Here is an 18,603-nt window from a genome sequence, read left to right as displayed (position 1 = left end):
TCTCTCATCTCTGGCTTTTTTCTACCTAGTATTGTTTATATTAATGGTATTAGACAAAAAGAGAATCTATAAATAGAGTATTGTAGGAGCCTTTCCACATTTTTCAGAAATGATACAAAATTAAAGAAAATATAACAAATAAAGCCCACTTTCAATCACACCACACTAACACACAAATCATGATAATTGTGCTGAGTATCTGTCCTGTCATTTTGCCATGTGTATACTCTGGTGGTCTGACATAATCTCATCTATCACAATATCAATGCCCTTACACCCAGTAAAATTAGCATATTGTCTTTATGTTTTCCTGCTTCCAGGACTCACTTGACTCCAATCATGACAAGTAACAACTTGTAAAAGATTAAACACAAAGATACCTTTCATTATGCTTACATTGTAACTCTTTCACACACACATGCCCTCTGCACTTAGAAATATTTTTAAAAAATTTTTAATGTTTATTTATTTTTGAGAGACAGAGACAGAGCACAGGTGGGGAAGGAGTGGAGAGAGAGGGAGACACAGAATTGGAAGCTGTCAGCACAGAGCCTGACGTGGGGCTCAAACTCATGAACCACGAGATCATGACCTGAGCCTAAGTCGGCGCTTAACCCACTGAGCCACCCAGGTGCCCCTGCACTTAGAAATATTGGTTAATTTCTTATTATCTTAGGAAATGAGCTCATATTATGTATAATTATCAGCATCTTGCTTTTTTTATCTATTAATACATTATGGAAATTCCTATACTCCAACTAGAATTAGTTCTAAGGAATAGCCACATAATATTTCATGATCTTAAAATATTTATAAATCCCTTCTATTACTTCCCTATTAACGGGTTTCCATTTTCTTTCTAGTTTGATTTTCATTTTATTTTGTTTTGCCTTTGTTACTACAGATACTGCTTCAGAAGACATTTTAAAGAACAAATTGCTGAGAACAGAGCTTTCAACATGATATTCTTTTATTTTTTGGTATAGACTCTCAGGAATTGAATTGCTGAGACAATGAGTATGTGTTTAATACAATAGTTTTTAAAATATACTTTTATTTCTATAGTATGTAGTCCCAGAAATGAGATTGCTGAATCAATGGGTACATTTGTAATGCAATTGTTTTTGAAATATGCTTTTTATTTCTACAGTATAGAGTTCCAAGAATGAGATTGCTGAGTAAATGCGTACATTTTCACGTAATAATTTCTGAATGGCATTCTGTGAAAACCTAGATTTTTGGAGAAGGATTTTTGTTGTTAATGTTATTTGTTTCTGTGTTTTTTAAGGGACTGAAGAAATATCTACTGAGTGGTACATATGGCTCACTTGTGTTTCCACCAGAGCAGGTCTGCTTTTTATACATGTAGTATGATGCTACGGCAGCTATTGTCTACTATTCACCAGAATATTTCTCCTTTTGCTTAGGCACACATATCCTAGATTCCCTTGCGTTTCGCAGGGCCACATGACAGGGATCTAGACAGTGGAATGAGAAGAGAAGAAATGAAATGAGACACTTCTAATTCTGCCCCATAAAAGTCTCCCACATATGCTCCCTGACCTATTCACCTTCTGGCTGACCCAAAGGAGGCCTTCAAGGTAAAGCTCTGTGCTGAAGCTTGAAGACGCTCTGTAAGTTTAAGTGACTGTGGGAGATGAGTTCTCCTGTTGACCAGAAAAAAGCACCTTGGAATATTATTTTGCAAAAAACAACAACAAAAATATCTTATTATGTTTAAACCACTATACATTTTGAGATTAGTTTCTTCTAAGACCTCAGTAGAATAAACACTTTCTGACGTCAGGTACCCTGCCTATTTAATGCCTTATTCAATGTTTAATATAATATCTAAAAGGTGAATAATTCAAATTTCTGAAAATAGTAACAAAGATAAGGATTATAAAAATCAAGAGAAACAAGATGTTTTTAAAAGTGGATTATGACCCTATAAGACAGAGATTTGGGGGTGACTGGGTGGCTCAGGTGGTTAAGCGTCCAACTTCAGCTCCGGTCGTAATCTTGCAGTTGGTGAGTTGAAGCCCCCCGTCAGGATTTGTGCTGACAGCTCAGAGCCTGGAGCCGGTTTCAGAGTCTGTGTTTCCCTCTCTCTCTGCTCCTCCCCTGCTCATGCTCTGTCTCTCTTTCAAAAATAAATAAACATTAAAAAAAATTTTTTTAAAAGACAGAGTTTTGGTACACATGTCCAGCTTGAGGACATAAGAAAATAAAAATAAAACATAAATAGATTTTAATTTACTAACCATTATTTGAGATATTATAACATCAAAATAATCAACATATAATTCTTGATAAATATGATAAAGTCAATATTAAAATGTAATCACTGCTAATACCTCAACATCATAAAAGCTATATATGAAAGTCCCACAGCTAATATCATTCTCAATGGGGAAAACTTAGAGCTTTCCTCCTAAGATTAGGAGCACGACAGCGATGTCCACTCTCAGCACTGTTGTTCAAAATAGTACTGGAAGTCCTAGCCTCAGCAATCAGATAACAAAAAAATATATATATATATAAAAGACCTACAAACTGGCAAATAAAAAGTCAAACTTTCACTTTTTGCAGATGGCATGATACTCTACGTGGAAAATCTGAAAGACTCCACTAAAAAACCGCTAGAACCGATATGTGAATTCAACAAAGTCGTGGTATATAAAATCAATGTACAGAAATCAGTTGCATTTCTATACAGCTATAATTAAGCAACAGAAATCAAGGAATAGATGCCATTTACAATTGCACCAAAAACCATAAGATACCTAGGAATAAAACTAATCAAAGAGGTAAAAGATTTGTACACTAAGAACTATAGAAAGTTTATGTAAGAAATTAAAGAATACACAAAGAAATGGAAAAACATTCCCTGCTAGTGGATTGGAAGAACAAATATTGTTAAAATGCCGATACTACTACCCAAAGCAATCTACACATTCAATGCAATCCCTACGAAAATAACACCAGCATTCTTCACAGAGCTACAACAAACAATTCTAAAATTTTCATGGAACCAGAAAAGACCCCGAATACCCAAAGTAATGTTGGAAAAAGAAAACCAAAGCTGGGGGCATCACAATTCCGGACTTTAAGCTGTATTTCAAAGGTGTAATTATCAAGACAGTATGGTACTCACACAAAAACAGACATATGGATCGATAGAACAGAACAGACAACCCTGAAATAGACCCACAAGTGTATGGCCAACTAATCTTTGACAAAGCAGGAAATAGTATCCAATGGAAAAGTGACAGTCTCTCCAGCAGATTGGACAATTGGACAGCCACATGCAGAAGAATCAAATTCGAAAATCAAATTTTCCTACGCAATACACAAAAATATATTCAAAATGGATGGAAGACCTAAATGTGAGACAGGAAAACAATGAAATCCTACAGAAGAAAACATGCAGCAACCTCTTAGACCTCAGCCGCAGCAACTTTTTACTTGACATGTCTCCAGAGGTAAAGGAAATAAAAGCAAAAATAGACTATTGGGACTTAATCAAGATAAAAATCGTCTGCACTGCTAAGGAAACAACCAACAAAACGAAAAGACAACTGATAAAATGGGAGAAGATATTTACAAATGACATATCAGATAAAGGATTAGAATCTAAAATCTAAAGAACTAACCAAATTCAACACCCAAAAAAAAAATAATCCAGTGAAGGATGGGCAGAAGACAAGAATAGACACTTCTCCAAAGAAGACATCCAGATGGCTAACAGACACATGAAAAGATGCTCAACATCACTCATCATCAGGAAAATACAAATCAAAACCGCAATGAGATAGCACCTCACACTTGTCAGAATGGCTAAAATTAACAGCTCAGGAAACAGCAGATGTTGATGAGGATGCGGACAAAAGTGAACCCTTTTGCACTGCTGGTGGGAATGCAAACTGGTGCAGCTGCTCTGGAAAACAGTATGAAGGTTCCTCAAAAAATTAAAAATGGAACTACCCTATGACCCAGCAATTGCACTACCAGGTATGTATCCAAAGGACACAAAAATGCTGATTTGAAGGGGCACATTCACCCCAGTGTTTATAGCAAAACTATCAACAATAGCCAAACTATGGAAAGAGCCCAAATGTTATCCACTGACAAATGGATAAAGAAGATGTGGTATACATATACAATGGCTTACTACTCACCAATCAAAAAGAATGAAATCTTGCCATTTGCAACAACTTGGATCGAACTAGAGTGTATTATGCTAAGGGAAATACGTCAGGCAGAGGGAAATAAAGTCAGGCAGAGATTTCACTCATATGTGGAATTTAAGAAACACAACAGATGAACATAAGGGAAGGGAAAGAAAAATAAGATGAAAACAAGAGGGAGGCAAACCATAAGAGACTCTTAAAATACAGAGAATAAACTGGGGATTGCTGGAGGGGAGGTCAGTGGGGAGATGGGATAAATGGGTGATGGGCATCAAAGAGAGCACTTTTTGTGATGAGCACTGGGTGTTATATGTAAGTTGTAAATCACTGGGTTCTACTCCTGGAACCAATACTACAGTGTATGTTAACTAACTTGAATTTAAATAAATACATTTGAAAAAAAAAAAACATGAAAAATGTAATCACTGATAATCCTTGTGACTCCCCTTACCAGAAGCAAATGACAATATTACATAATAAAGATCAGAAGGAAGACCTTCTCTCTCTTCCTGAAATAAAAAAACAGATTATAGCAGTCTCTTTCTCTTTTTTTTCTTTTTGTCATTGATCTTGTCTTAAAGCAAAATTAGATTTGTTTCCCAAAACTTGCCCAAAGAAATATATGATTCGCCTTTGTTTCTATCCTCCATCCTTCCTTAATTTGATCAAAGAGCCATTAAAAGAACAAAGCAAAGACAGAGGCCTCTTGAGGCTTGAGGCCCATGTGATGAAAGAAGCCAAATAGGGTGGGAGCTGTAGCTGTCAGATATTAGTTATAAAAGAGGGGATAGAGAAAATAAATGAAATATATTGGATAATGCTAGACAGATTTTCCAATGTTAGCAAAGGAGTTACAAACATGAAAAGAGGGAAATCAGGAATGAAACTCATGGTGATGGATTGGCATTCCTGTCAGTGTGAAATTACATATAGGTATATGGGTATGTGTGTGTGTGAAAGTATATGCACATTTATATATATACTTAAGTGTACACATATATTTGTCTAGCTATGTATGTAGTTACATGTATGCACACACATGTGCTGGCACGCGCGCACACACACACACACACACACACACACACTTTGTTCTCATACTATCCACTGAAAAGGCCACAGAGCACCAAGCAGCAATAATCAAAGTAAGTGCTAAGATCTTGGTTTCTAAATTCATTTCCCACCTAAAAGAACCTGATCCCCTTGAAGGAATACCTATTTCTACAACCATGACAGGAAAAGTACAATGTGAACCTGTAATATCTCATGTCAAAAAGAACAGAATACTCAAAGAAGAATTAAAATACATCAGAAAAGTGCACAAAAGTCATCTTAAAAGGGTTACATTCAAAAAAAGAATATTGCACTTTAGAATTTAGAATAATACTATTTTATTTAGAATATTTGTTTAGAATAATATTTTTAATCTACCTTTCTATGACTCAGAATAATCTATATATTGTGGTCTACATAAAAATTTAAAATAAGATGCAATAAACATTTATATTTTATGTTTTAAAAATTGTAAATTATCTATTATTATTAAATAATGGTTGTATTTTATAATATGAAGATATCAGCATACACTATTGTCATAACACTGAAACAATTTTGTATTAACTTAAAGATAGACAAAGTGGCCAGAGGAACAGAAGAGAGAGTCCAGAAACACATCCATACATACACTGTCACCTAATTTTATAAAAAAGGTATGGTGTCAAAGTGAGTGGATGATATTTTTTATAAAGCCCTTTTGATATTTATAAAAAGATCCCCTACCTCATATCATACACAGAAATTATTTTCAGATGGATGGCAAATCTAAATAAAAGCTAAAACAATAAAACTTTTAGTGGAAAACATAAGAGAGCTTCTTTGTGACCTTAGAGTATGCAAAGATTGCTTTTTAAAAGGTCACAAAATTTATGATAATGAAAGAAAAAAGTTAAAATTTATTAAAATTAAGTAGCTTACATTTAACAAAAGACACCAACAAGAAAATAGAAGAGCAATCCAGAGGTTCCTGGGTGGCTCAGTCAGTTGAGCATCTGACTCTTGATTTCAGGTCAGGTTATGATCTCATGGTTCATGAGATGGAGCCCTGTGTTCGGCTTTGAGCTGATAGAGAAGAACCTGTTTAGGATTATCTCTCCCTCTCTCTTCTCCTCCCCACTCACTCTTTCTTTCTCTCTCTCTCTCTCTCAAAATAAATAAAAAAGCATTAAAAGAAAAAAAAATAAAAGCATTCTGCCAAGTGGAAGAAAATATTAAAAACACATATATCCTCAAAGGACTCACCCAGAATATAACAGGAAGTATAAACCAATAAAAACAAAGAGATATCCCAGTAAAAAATCGACAAAATACTTGAACAGATGTTTTATCAAAGATTTCTAAATGCCCAATAAACATGAAAAATCAATCTTACTCATCATTGGAAATATACAAATTAAAGCACAACATAATACTACTACTACATGTGCTTCAGAATAATGAAAATACAGAAAATAGTAAGCAAAGCAACCAGCAACTGCCATGGGCTGCTAATGAGAGCATAAACTGGTACAAGCACTTCAGAAAAGTATTTGGCAGGGCACCTGGGTGGCTCGGTGGATTAAGCAACCGACTCCTGGTTTCGGCTCAGGTCACGAGCTCACAGTTCCTGAGTTTGAGCCCCACATCGGGTTCCGTGCTGAGAGCATGGAGTCTGCTTAGGATTCTCTCTCTCTGTCTGTCTCCTCCTCGCACACTCTCTCTCTCAAAATAAATAAACTTAAAAAAATAAAATTATTAAGTTATATCTGTTGGCCATTAAGATATGCACACCATATGATCTAGCAGTCATCCCTAGGTCTATGCCCAAGAGAAATCTCTATGTATCTTGACCAAAAGACATATATTAAATATGCATAACAATACAACTTTTAATAACCCTAACCTGTCCACTAACCATGTACTATCATAAGGATATGAATAAATAAGTTTTGATATACTGATAAAGTGGAATATTAGGCAGCAATAGATATAAATGGCATACTACTACATGCAGTAGTCAGATCTCATAAACATAAAATTGAATGAACTAAGCCAAACTGAAAAGAATGAACTGCACAATTCTATTTACTTAAAATACAAAATGGTCCAAACTAATCCATTGAGTAAAAGTCCAAAAAATGAATATCTTCAGTTAGAAAAGATTTATTGAATGGAAGGGGACAATAGACCATCTAAGATAAAGCTAATTTGTTGCTTCTTCATCTGAGTGCTGGTTATACAGGTGTCTTCATTTGAAAAAAATATATTGGGCTCTATACTTACATATGTGTTCTTTCTATATATACTTACATTTAAATAAACAGTTTTTTAAATGGAAGTTATCGAATGAGAAATAATTTTTATCATATACCAAACAGGGTCTCATATAAACAAGCATAAAAATACACAAACCCTATAAATTTACGTTGTCCAAAAGTAATTGTTTTAATAACTTATTTAACAGCATATTTCAACAAGTATGCCTTAGAGTAAAAGTCATATAATTAGATTTTGACCGTCAATACCTTTATTAAATGTTTATTGAATATCTAATTTTCTGCAGTTGTCACAAGGTAAACATGAAAATAAAGACTATTTTCATAGTAATTCTCATTACAACACTGTAGGCATTTTTACGATAAAAAAGTTTTATTCTTATAGTTTTGATTTTGAATGTATCACATTGGATGTTTGAAAATCTAATGGAAAATATCACTTTACTTTTAGGAACTGGAATCATGACCTATTAACAATGCAGTGGACAAGTTTAGTGAAACATCTCTCAGACTCCATTTTTTTATGTTTTATGTCCTGTTTGTCTTTTTCTACTCAGAAGCTTTTTTCTGTCCAAAGAAGTTTTTATTTTTGTTTTAATTTTATTTTTTTAGAGAGAGAGAGGGAGAGACAAAGCATACATGAACGAGGGAGAGACAGCAGAGGGAGAGAGAGAGAGAGAGAGAGAATCTTAAGCAGGCACCACACTCGGCACAAAGCCCTATGTTGAGCTTGATCTCATCACCATGAGATCATGACCTGAGTCGAAATTGAGTAAGATGTTTAACCAACTGAGCTACCCAGGTGCCCAGGAAGTGCTTTTTTAAGAAAGTTAATTTCTTTTTCATTTTTAGAATCTTTGCTAGTGTTTGGCTCCATGATGACCAGTCCTACAACTTTGGGAACGGAGGTAAGGTGAAAGACATTTTTCAGTTTGATAGTAAGAAAAAGAATTCTCCTTGATCCCAGGTTGGACAAGTAAGCCTGTAAAAACAATGAATTGAAGATTGTAAAGGGAACAAATAAACAAACCCATTTACACTTCTGCGGTCACAAGCAACTTTGAGAATTATTAATTTGGAAAAACCAGAACCTAAGGAATATCTCTCTGGGAACTCAAGAGACATCCTGGATCAAATCTGACTCTAAACAAGAGGGGTTGACATCAGAATCAGTTTCACATGAGAGATGTACTCAGACTTTTGCCTGCATCTGGTCAAGCAAGGCAGGATAGCCTCAGATCTTGACTGTAGCAGCCGAAACCAAACGGTTCTATATCCTATAATTATAGTGTTCCCGGTCAGTCAAGAATAGGCACACTGAGTCCCAACCCATGCAAGATGACAAAGAAGAACCTAGTGTAGCAGGGGTCTTCAAGGGAAGCACAAGACAATCTCTTTTTTATTTATTTTTTATTTTATTTGATGTTTATTTATTTTTGAGAGACAGAGACAGAATATGAGCAGAGGAAGGGCAGAGAGAGGGAGACACAGAATCTGCAGCAGGCTCCAGGCTCTGAGCTGTCAGCACAGAGCCTGACACAGGGCTCAAACCCATGAACTGAGATCATGACCTGAGTTGAAGTCAGAAACTTAACCTACTGAGCTACCCAGGCACACCAAAACAATCTCTTCTGATGTGAGAAGAAAATATTCCCCTTTTTTCTAAACTTTAAAACTTTCTTTTAAAATGTAAAAAAAAAAATAATACGACATATATAATTTACAAATAAATATATATTTATGTTAAACATACGTAAATATATGTGTATTTATCCACATGTAATTATAAATACGTGCACATATACATATACCCATTATGAAGACAGTGGAATGAGAGATGGAAGGTTTGACTGGATGTCTAAAATCATATTCATATGAAACCACGTTGTGACGACAATGAAAGTGATTTTTTTTTAGTGGAAACATATTCACATCAAATGTAATTAAAATTTAAAGTCTAGTGGGGCACCTGGGTGGCTCAGTCAGTTAAGCGTTAAACTTCAGCTCAGGTCATGATCTCATGGTCCGAAGGTTTGAGCCCCGTGTTGGGCTTTGTGCTGACAGCTCAGAGCCTGAAGCCTGCTTCAGATTCTGTGTGTGTCTCTCTCTCAGTCCTTACCCCACTCACACTGTATCTATCTCTCAAAAAATGAATAAATGTTTAAAAAAATTTTAATAAAATTTAAAGTCTAGTGATAGATGTAGAAGGAATATTTATATGTAAACCTGTTTCTTATGTGAAAGTATTGTTTTTTCATGAAATATTGTCCTAGAAGCTCTTTAATTGGGAGGTCAAACTTTATAGGACTTCGTGTATGATGTAAGAAGTCTTCACTCTAAGGAGTCTCAATAGTGGCTTTGAAGTATTCCAGAGTAATCTTTTCAAGGCGTAAGGAGTCCATATAAATGGTGAAAGTAGGGTTGAAGAATGTAATGTGGTTATGCCACAAGGTTTGTCTCTTTTCCCATAATAAAGGTATTTTTATTTTAGTATTTAAAATACAATGTGAAAGTGACCTTCTGGTCATATTACCTGTGGTAGGTAATACCAAGTCACATTTGAGCTAAAATTCAAATGTTCCATGATTACTTTGAGGTTTGTCACCTTATTCACGTTCATGCTTTGTCATTACGCTTCTCTACGCGCCTTAGACATTCAATTTCCTTTTGTCTTACTCTGTTAGCCATATCACCCTCTAAATTAGTAATGTAATTGGATAGAGTAATAACCAAGAGCATTTTGTTTTCTGAAATGAAATTCTATAAATTGTATCTTTCTGGTTAGTTCTTTGTAAATTATGAGCTTTATAGTCAAATAGCAAGTCCTCATACATTTGTAGCTTATTGCAATGTTTCTGAATTTTTGGGTCATGGTGCACTTAAAAAAAATGATTATATCTGCACAACATACTTGGATAAAATTGGAGTCTGCTTTCAAGGTAGGTGATACAGAAGATGGCTCCAGCTAAAAGAAGACCTACCTAACCACAGTGAGCACTGTGAGGGCTAAATCTTGGCTGTCTTAAGCTGGGATCTCTAAAAGTAGACCTTGAGAAACAGGGCTATAGGTAGTTTATTTGAGAAGTGACATCAGGGAGTAGGGCCTGGGGGGTTGGGGGAATCAAAAGGGAAGAAAGAATGCAGTTCACCATGTTGGCCATATATATGAGCTATGGGGCTCAGTCACAAACTGACCACCTGGTGTACAAAGAAGAACAGTATTTGTTTGTTTATTGGCTTCTATTCCCTGCTGGTCAAGAATGATCCCGTGGGCATCAGCAGCAACCACTTCTGCATTGCACATTCCGTGAGTACTCAGTGGGTTTCCAAATGTCTCAGGGGTATTTGAGAGCAGGTCTGTGATAAGAAGTAAGAGGCACACAATTAGGGTCTGAGGCAAGGTTGCACCTGGGCAAAGTTGGATGAAATATTCATGGCACTTCTCACCACAATAGGACTGTCAAGAGCACTTGAAGTGGCATGCAGCAGGCATCTGCCAGCTTTGCACAGACAATAACCCATTGACAATGTATTGGCAGCCATGCACCTGTTTGGAAACCCTAGGCTATTGGAAATTTTAGCAAATCCCTGTACTCTAATCCCGAAGCAATGCATAAAAGCTGTGACAATCACATAAATGTGACTTAAAATTATTCCTCCATGGTTAACTTTTTATTCAGTTCCTACAAATATTGGGATTGTGACTGAAAGCCCTCTTGACTTCCCATGTGAGTCTCTGTCCAGTTTCATTCCTTTCACATTGATAAATATACTTCTTCACTTTGATGTTGACTTGGCAACCACCTAGATCATGGTTTCCAGCCAGTGATCTTGAGTTTCATGCATGTTAAGGCAACCCCTCCCATACACCAATATTGAGAGAGAGAGAGAGAAATTGAGGGAGTGAGAATGAGAGGAAGAGATTGACAGAAAGAGTGTGCGAGAGAGAGAGAGAGAGAGAGAGAGAGATGTGCCACTGCAACAACAACAGGAAAATGAAATTTGAGAGAAAAACCTTCCTGACTGGGGAGTTAAGACACCATCAGAACACTTGTAATATATTCAAGTTAGACGTGTGGAATTCAGATAAGCCGCAGATGGAACCAAGTAGTTTAGTCGGTTTCAAGCTGTTACAAACCTTGAAAGCCACTTTCCCCTTTAATAAACCAGTAAGCTTTGTGAAACCTTACTAGATAGCGAGTTAACCTTGTGTGATTTACATAAGCAGTCTACTGCGATTCCATCTGTGTTTGGTCTGGCAACCTTTACAACTAGATATTTAATGAACAGAATTTAACATGGTGCTAACATATTCTCTCCCTTTCATGTTTTGGTTTTGAGGAATTGTGATCTATTTTGCCTTCCTCACAATATCCATTGAGGAGATAGAATTTCCTTTCACACTCATGATTTTAATGGATACTGAAACCCCCTCCCATTGCCATGTAATCACTAGATGTTTTAACTCCTGAAAAGTTGCAGAACCCAGTCACTTGTAGTCTGCAAATCTTCCTCTTGAGCTGCTGAAGTTCCTTATTACTTGATTATTGGCTTTTCATTTTTAGATCTTTTGAGTGACAATACTTATTAGTCATTGCCTCTTGCCTCATCTTCATCAAATAAAAATGTATTTATTGCAGCATATGCTTTTTTTAAATGCAGTTACACCTAAATATTCACTTATTTGAGAGTTTATAGACTTGAGTCTATAGGTCATAAAAATGTATTAGATATAGTAGGAAAATGCTAATAAAAGAGGAAAGAGCACTAACCCAGGAGTCAGTAGTACAGTCCTGATTCTATTGTCTACTAGAAGCCTTGAATAGGGCATATGGGTTGCCTTCTGCACAGCACCTCGTACACCACAAAATTACATAAGTAGGACACATGCTTTCTAAGGATTCAAATAGGTTTTGATTCATACATAGTAGCTCTTGATTATGTGTAAGCAACCGGAATTATCTATTCTTTGTTATCCACCTGCACATGAAAGTTATACTTAACTGTTTATAGACACTGATATCATCATAAGCAAAATGGCCATTTTACATATATATTCAGAATATAATATGTTACCTGATTACATTCTTATATGTATTCAGGCTTATTGAGTTCTTACCAAAGCTGTAAAGACTTAGAATAGGAAAAGATTGAACATGATATCTAGCTCAAATGCAAAATCAATGAAAGAATTCTTTATACTTCATACCTCGATAGCAGTCATCCAATATTTCCTTTAATACCTCAAATGTTAAGAACTTCTAGCAGAAAGAAATCTCACTAACATGAGAGATAGCCCATCTGATTTTTGAGTCGATTAGCTATTCAATCAAATATATATGTATTGGTCATTTATAGAAATTCAAGTACTGTTTCAGGCACTTGTGATATTCTTCCATAAATTGAACTTAAACTATGCTTCAGTGTATTATTTTCCCCAATTGGATCATGTGATTAATGATTGAAATTGATATACCTTAAGACCATGATTAGTTTTTCAAGTAAATTAGAATGGTGACCTATATATCTTTGTTAGACTCTTCATTGATAATTTTCTATTCAGAGAGGTAATCTAATTCTAACTCTGCAGTGGCATATTCAGCATAAAGAAAAAAAATGACAAGAGTATAGATACATTCTCTGTACAGTTGTCTTTTCCTGCAATTTCTCAGTGTAGCTTTGACAGGTAATGTAAGTTTGCCCTATTCTATGGGTAGTTAGACGACATTTGCTTCATAAATTGTCAGCATGTTCTCTCTTCAAAGTTGTAAGGATGACCTTAAACAAAGACAAATGTCTTGTTAGAATACTAAATTTCTTCTTAAAAAGCTCTAGCCTTCAGAGGAAATATCAAGATCTTCTTTTAAGAGAACATCCGGAACTTTGAAACACAAATGAGGTAACAATAGAACTAACTTAGTGATTTCCTGATCTTAGGTACATACATTGGAGTATACTTAAGCTTCTCCAAAGTTCCTCAAATAATAACTAAAACTTATTACATTAGATAAAACTATATGTGAGACCACAAGAAATTTTAGGCAGTGGAAATCCTTCAGTGCCTCTCTTTAATTCTCATCTCCTGCCCCCAACCTTAAATCACTCAAGGGCATACCATCCTTTGTGGCTACTCAGTGACATCATTTTTTGTCACTGCTGCTTTCCTTTTTATACCCAGACTAAAATTTATCTCAACTAAGGGTTTCTATTTTCAAAATGGTTTTGCATTACTTCTATGTCTAATGACACATGCTAATTTGGATACAAAATACCAACTTGAAACCAACTCCACTCCTAGACAGTATCTGTGCAATTTATTGCTCAGTTCTGAAGACAGAGCTCTTTATTCTTTTATACAACACTCAAAGAGCGACATGTCCACTAAGAACTGAGCATATCAGTTATGTAAAAAGAAAGGACAGCATCATTGTTTTTCTTTATGTGATATGTCTTTATTCAGGATAGAGAAAGTTAGCAAGTCTTCAAATTATATTACATTATTACAAATCACAACATCAAAGGAGATGCATATTTAATAAAAAAGTAATCATAAAGTTGTTCACTTATCACTTCAGCTAATAATGAGTGCTACTATGTAGAAGGTAGTTGGGATACAGAATTGGAAAAATATTCTATTTTCAAGGAAATTTTCATTTATTCTAAACACCAGTCGATATAGTAATTATCCTTAAAGTAAGCCATGATTTCCTACCTATTGTAAGTTGGTAGCATATATAGTATTTGTCTAAACACTAAACAAAATAGCAAGTGCAGGAAAGGAAGACATCTTCTATAAATTGTCAGCATAATTCCAATTATAATAATCTTTGTTTATTATGATAATTTATTCTTGGTTTAGAAAATGCATTTTAGACTGAAAAAACTTTTTTTTTCTTTTATTTGCTTTTTCCCCTTGTTACATTCACCTATTGTCACTCTTACCTGAAGAGTAATTCAAAAATTCATTAGGTCTAGAAGGCTCTGGTGCTGCATAAGTGTTAGAGCGGCGATGATGCAAAATTCAAAGCCAGCCTTGTAGGACTTAGGCAACAAAGAAATTAAAAGAATTAGAATGTGGCAAAACAGAAGGTCATTTTCATATTTAAATCAGTTTTTCGAAGATATTGATGGTTTGGTAAGAGTATTTGCTTATCAGAGCCACTGTTTGACAAAGGTGGCTATTTCCAATTGAACGATTAGATGCCACGTGTATATTTGCACATTGTATGATAGCTGTAGGTTATGTGTGGACTGTAATAAACTTTGAATTATGATTTCTTTGATCCTTGTCATATAGCTGCATTTTCGTTGTTATTGTTGTTATTTTCTTTTGTTTATTTTAACAGAAAGTCCAAAAGCTCCAAAAGAGGATTTTGTTCTTGAAGGAAGGAGACCGGTTTTTTAACAATGTTTTTTTCAAAGTAATAAAATACCGAGAATGTAGTCACTCTTTTTCTCCTTAAATAGAAGCGTGTGATATAGAGTAAGAATCTTTAAACCATGGCTTACTATCTGTTCCTGTCAATAAAGTTTTATTAGAACAAAGCCATGTCACTTATTTGCATACTGTCTGTGGCTAATTTTGCACTACAAATCAAAGTTGAATAAGTGTGACCAAGGCTATATGGCACGGTCTGCAAAATATAAAAAATTACTATCTGGCCCTTTACGGAAAGTGTTTCCTGACCCCTTCAATAGAGATTTTAAAAGTATTTGTTTTCACAGAATGGGAATAGAAACCAATGTGCAGAATGTGCATTATTTAATAAGAGAAGGAGGAAGAAAGGGTGGAATGAAGAGAAGAAAAGCATAGAAATGATAAAACTACCAGAGAAAAGAAAATATATGTAAAAAATACTTTCAAAAAATATGAAACCATCGTAAAGGCCAACAAAATCTTGGTAACAATAGTTACAAATGCACATTCTTCTCTCATATACGGAGAATTAGAGATATTGTGAAGGCAATACATAACAGGTGACAGGGAGGAAAGATCTGGGTCAGCATCTAAATAATCCTGGTATGATAAGGCTACTGTGCAACTGAGTTGGTCTTAGGAGAAGAGGATGAAAGAACTGTCTCTATTTTGCTCAGTCTTCCAGAACCACACTAGTCTCAAACATGAGATGGAACTAAAGAGTTGACGAAGAAATACCAAGAATTGAAAGCAATGTATTAGCTAACAGGTGTTAGGCAACAACTATTTGTGAAGTTTTACCCAGGATCCATCAGCCCACTGTCTGTTGGCCTGCTACAGAGAGGAATTAAATTCTGGGGAAATCTTAATCACAACAGTAGCCTCTTGCTAAGAACTGCAGCCCCAGAAGGAAGAAGGCAGTGTAACTTGGGAAGCAATTCAGGTGTCAACAGGGGTCACTGGTACTGAAAGCATGCAAAGATGGACTAGAAAGCAATATGTGCCTCATGATGATGCAACAGAGAACTTCTTTATTCTCGTAAGGAAAGCAGTGGAAGAATGTGACATCAGTTTTCGACTCACAAGCCTCTGCACGAGCTCATGTTGGTGGACTTTGTCATGCACCTCATGGAGGAGCTGGACAGGGAGATCAGGGACGTGAGGCTGTTGGTCATTGCCAGAAGCGTGGATTGTGGCTGAGGAGTTCTTTAAGAATGTTTAAACAATCTACATGGATCTCATGTCCTTCCTCCTCAATTTCCTCCATGCCTCTGTGAATGTGCCTTGTTAAACAGATTTTGTTTGTTTGTTTGTTTGTTTTTTCCTGGTACACAACCTAATTTGGGGATAATGAAATTAATGACTTCATCTCCATATTTTGGGAAAGAAAAGACACAAGGAGAAAGAGGAACAAGGCAATGCCTTCTTCACAGCTACAGTTCTGAAAATATTCCAAGAAGCTGACAACTATTTTTCATGCAGTAAATCAAGGAAAGACAATAGATCTTAAGGACAAGAAAGAAAGTCAATAAACATTTGCTTTAATTCCTCTGGCCAGTTCACTCAAAAATTATAATTTAAACAATATATTATTAATGCTTAATTTGGTCAAATGTAACTTAGCTTTTGAGATTTATATTAATATTCAATTACTTTTTGTTGTAGAGTCTCAGCCTAAGAACTCTAAGAAAGACAGTGGTTGTATCTAATATTCTTGAAATTACTGGTATCCATTGATTTTTCCATTAAACTGGAGACAAGGCATGTTATGACCATACCTTGCCTACGTCCTTAACTATAGCAGGAGAACAAGAAGGGAAATAAAACAATATTAAAACTTTGTGGAAACAGATGATATATCTTAGGTTTGGTACTTATATTCAGAATTAAATGCTCTTAATTCTCTAATGTTTATTGACCCAGATTTTCATAGGAAATAAATATTTTCCAGTCACGAGTAAGGCATTAGCTTCAGCAATGAACCGAGCAATGCTGAAACACTAAAGGTGTGTTTTGGAAGAACGCTTTAGTATTTCCAAAGAATAAATGCAACTTCTAAAGAACCTAATGAGGGCGCCTGGGTGGCGCAGTCGGTTGAGCGTCCGACTTCAGCCAGGTCACGATCTCGCGGTCCGTGAGTTCGAGCCCCGCGTCAGGCTCTGGGCTGATGGCTCGGAGCCTGGAGCCTGTTTCCGATTCTGTGTCTCCCTCTCTCTGCCCCTCCCCCGTTCATGCTCTGTCTCTCTCTGTCCCAAAACTAAATAAACGTTGAAAAAAAAAAAAATTAAAAAAAAAAAAAAAAAAAAGAACCTAATGAGAAAACCAAGGATAAGGTTTGGCACAACATGATCTGTTTCACTGATGTTTCTTTGGATTAATAGCATCAAATTTAGGCATTCCAGATCAATGTTTTGTTTTATACTAAAAAAAATAAAAGTCATCAATAAATTTGTTCTTGGTAATCATATAAAGTTTGATATTTTAATTTTTTGATGTAATATATCAAAATATAGAAGTAATTTTCATATTCAATCATTTATAGGCATCAAAATTAAGAACAAATTATTACATTTGTCTGAAGTCTATTACATTATATCAAAAGCTGCCATTTATCTTCTGGAAATTTGCTTGCTCTGTTGATTCTGGTCACCCTAAAAACCTTCCCAATTTAGATACTTTTAAACTAATTCATATCTCTCATTTCCCAAAGACTGTGGTGCCATCTTTTACTTCCTATGAGTCTAAATATTATAATATGCATTTGGTTTTTCAGCATTGATCCATAAAAGCATAGTTTTGTTGTTTTTTTTGTTTTTTTTTTTTTTTTGGTTTTTGTTTTTTTTTACAACTACAACTACAACCGGCTCAGTAATGATTCTATATCATGACTCTGAAATTAGCACAGGCTAATTTCTTCTGGAATGACAAACTGAGAGGAAAAACATAATTGCTCAGGCATCACAAATTTTAAATAAAATAAAATATTTATTTTTAAGAGACAAGCATTAATGAATTTCTGTAAAATACACATAAATATTATTTTAGTAGTAAAAAAAATTATTCACCCACTCAGAATTATTTTTCCCACTATATAATCCATGGGGCTTTAACCATCACTAGCACATATACATCCCTAATCCATTTGCTTCTTTATGAACTCACCTATTTCAGTGTTTATCTCTTTTGATAACTGAGAACCTTAATGTTAGGTACTATATTCTTACTCATCTTTGCAGAATGCCTAGAATAGTTGAGGGTACTGAAGTGGTTGCAAACAAGTCACTACAAAACATGCCATTTTAGCATGTGGATTATTTTGAGCTAAAGATAATTAAGACCCTGAGGGCTCAGGAGAAAGTTTTGCCCCATCCTTAACTAACAGAAGAATCTAAAGTGTCTTTTCCAGAATTCGAGCTATTACCAGAGATAAATCTTACCTGAATGACCCACCTATATGGCAGGGCAAACATCTAATTACCAAATACCTGCTTTTCTTGTTGCCCTGTGAACTGCCCTCCTCTCTTCAGAAGCTGCACACTCCTGTCCCTTTCCTTAGCTCAGGATGGCATTTATATCCATTTTGCCTTTCTGTCTTTGACCCCTCACATATGTGGCTTTCCCATAAGTACAAACATTAAATTTGATTTTCTCCTATAAGAAAAAATTGATTTTCTCCTGATAATCT

Source organism: Puma concolor, chromosome C2 (assembly GCF_028749965.1).
Source record: "Puma concolor isolate L17-30 chromosome C2, mPumCon1.1.hap2, whole genome shotgun sequence".
Taxonomy (NCBI): Eukaryota; Metazoa; Chordata; class Mammalia; order Carnivora; family Felidae; genus Puma; species Puma concolor.
Note: the sequence above shows the minus strand (reverse complement) of the source record.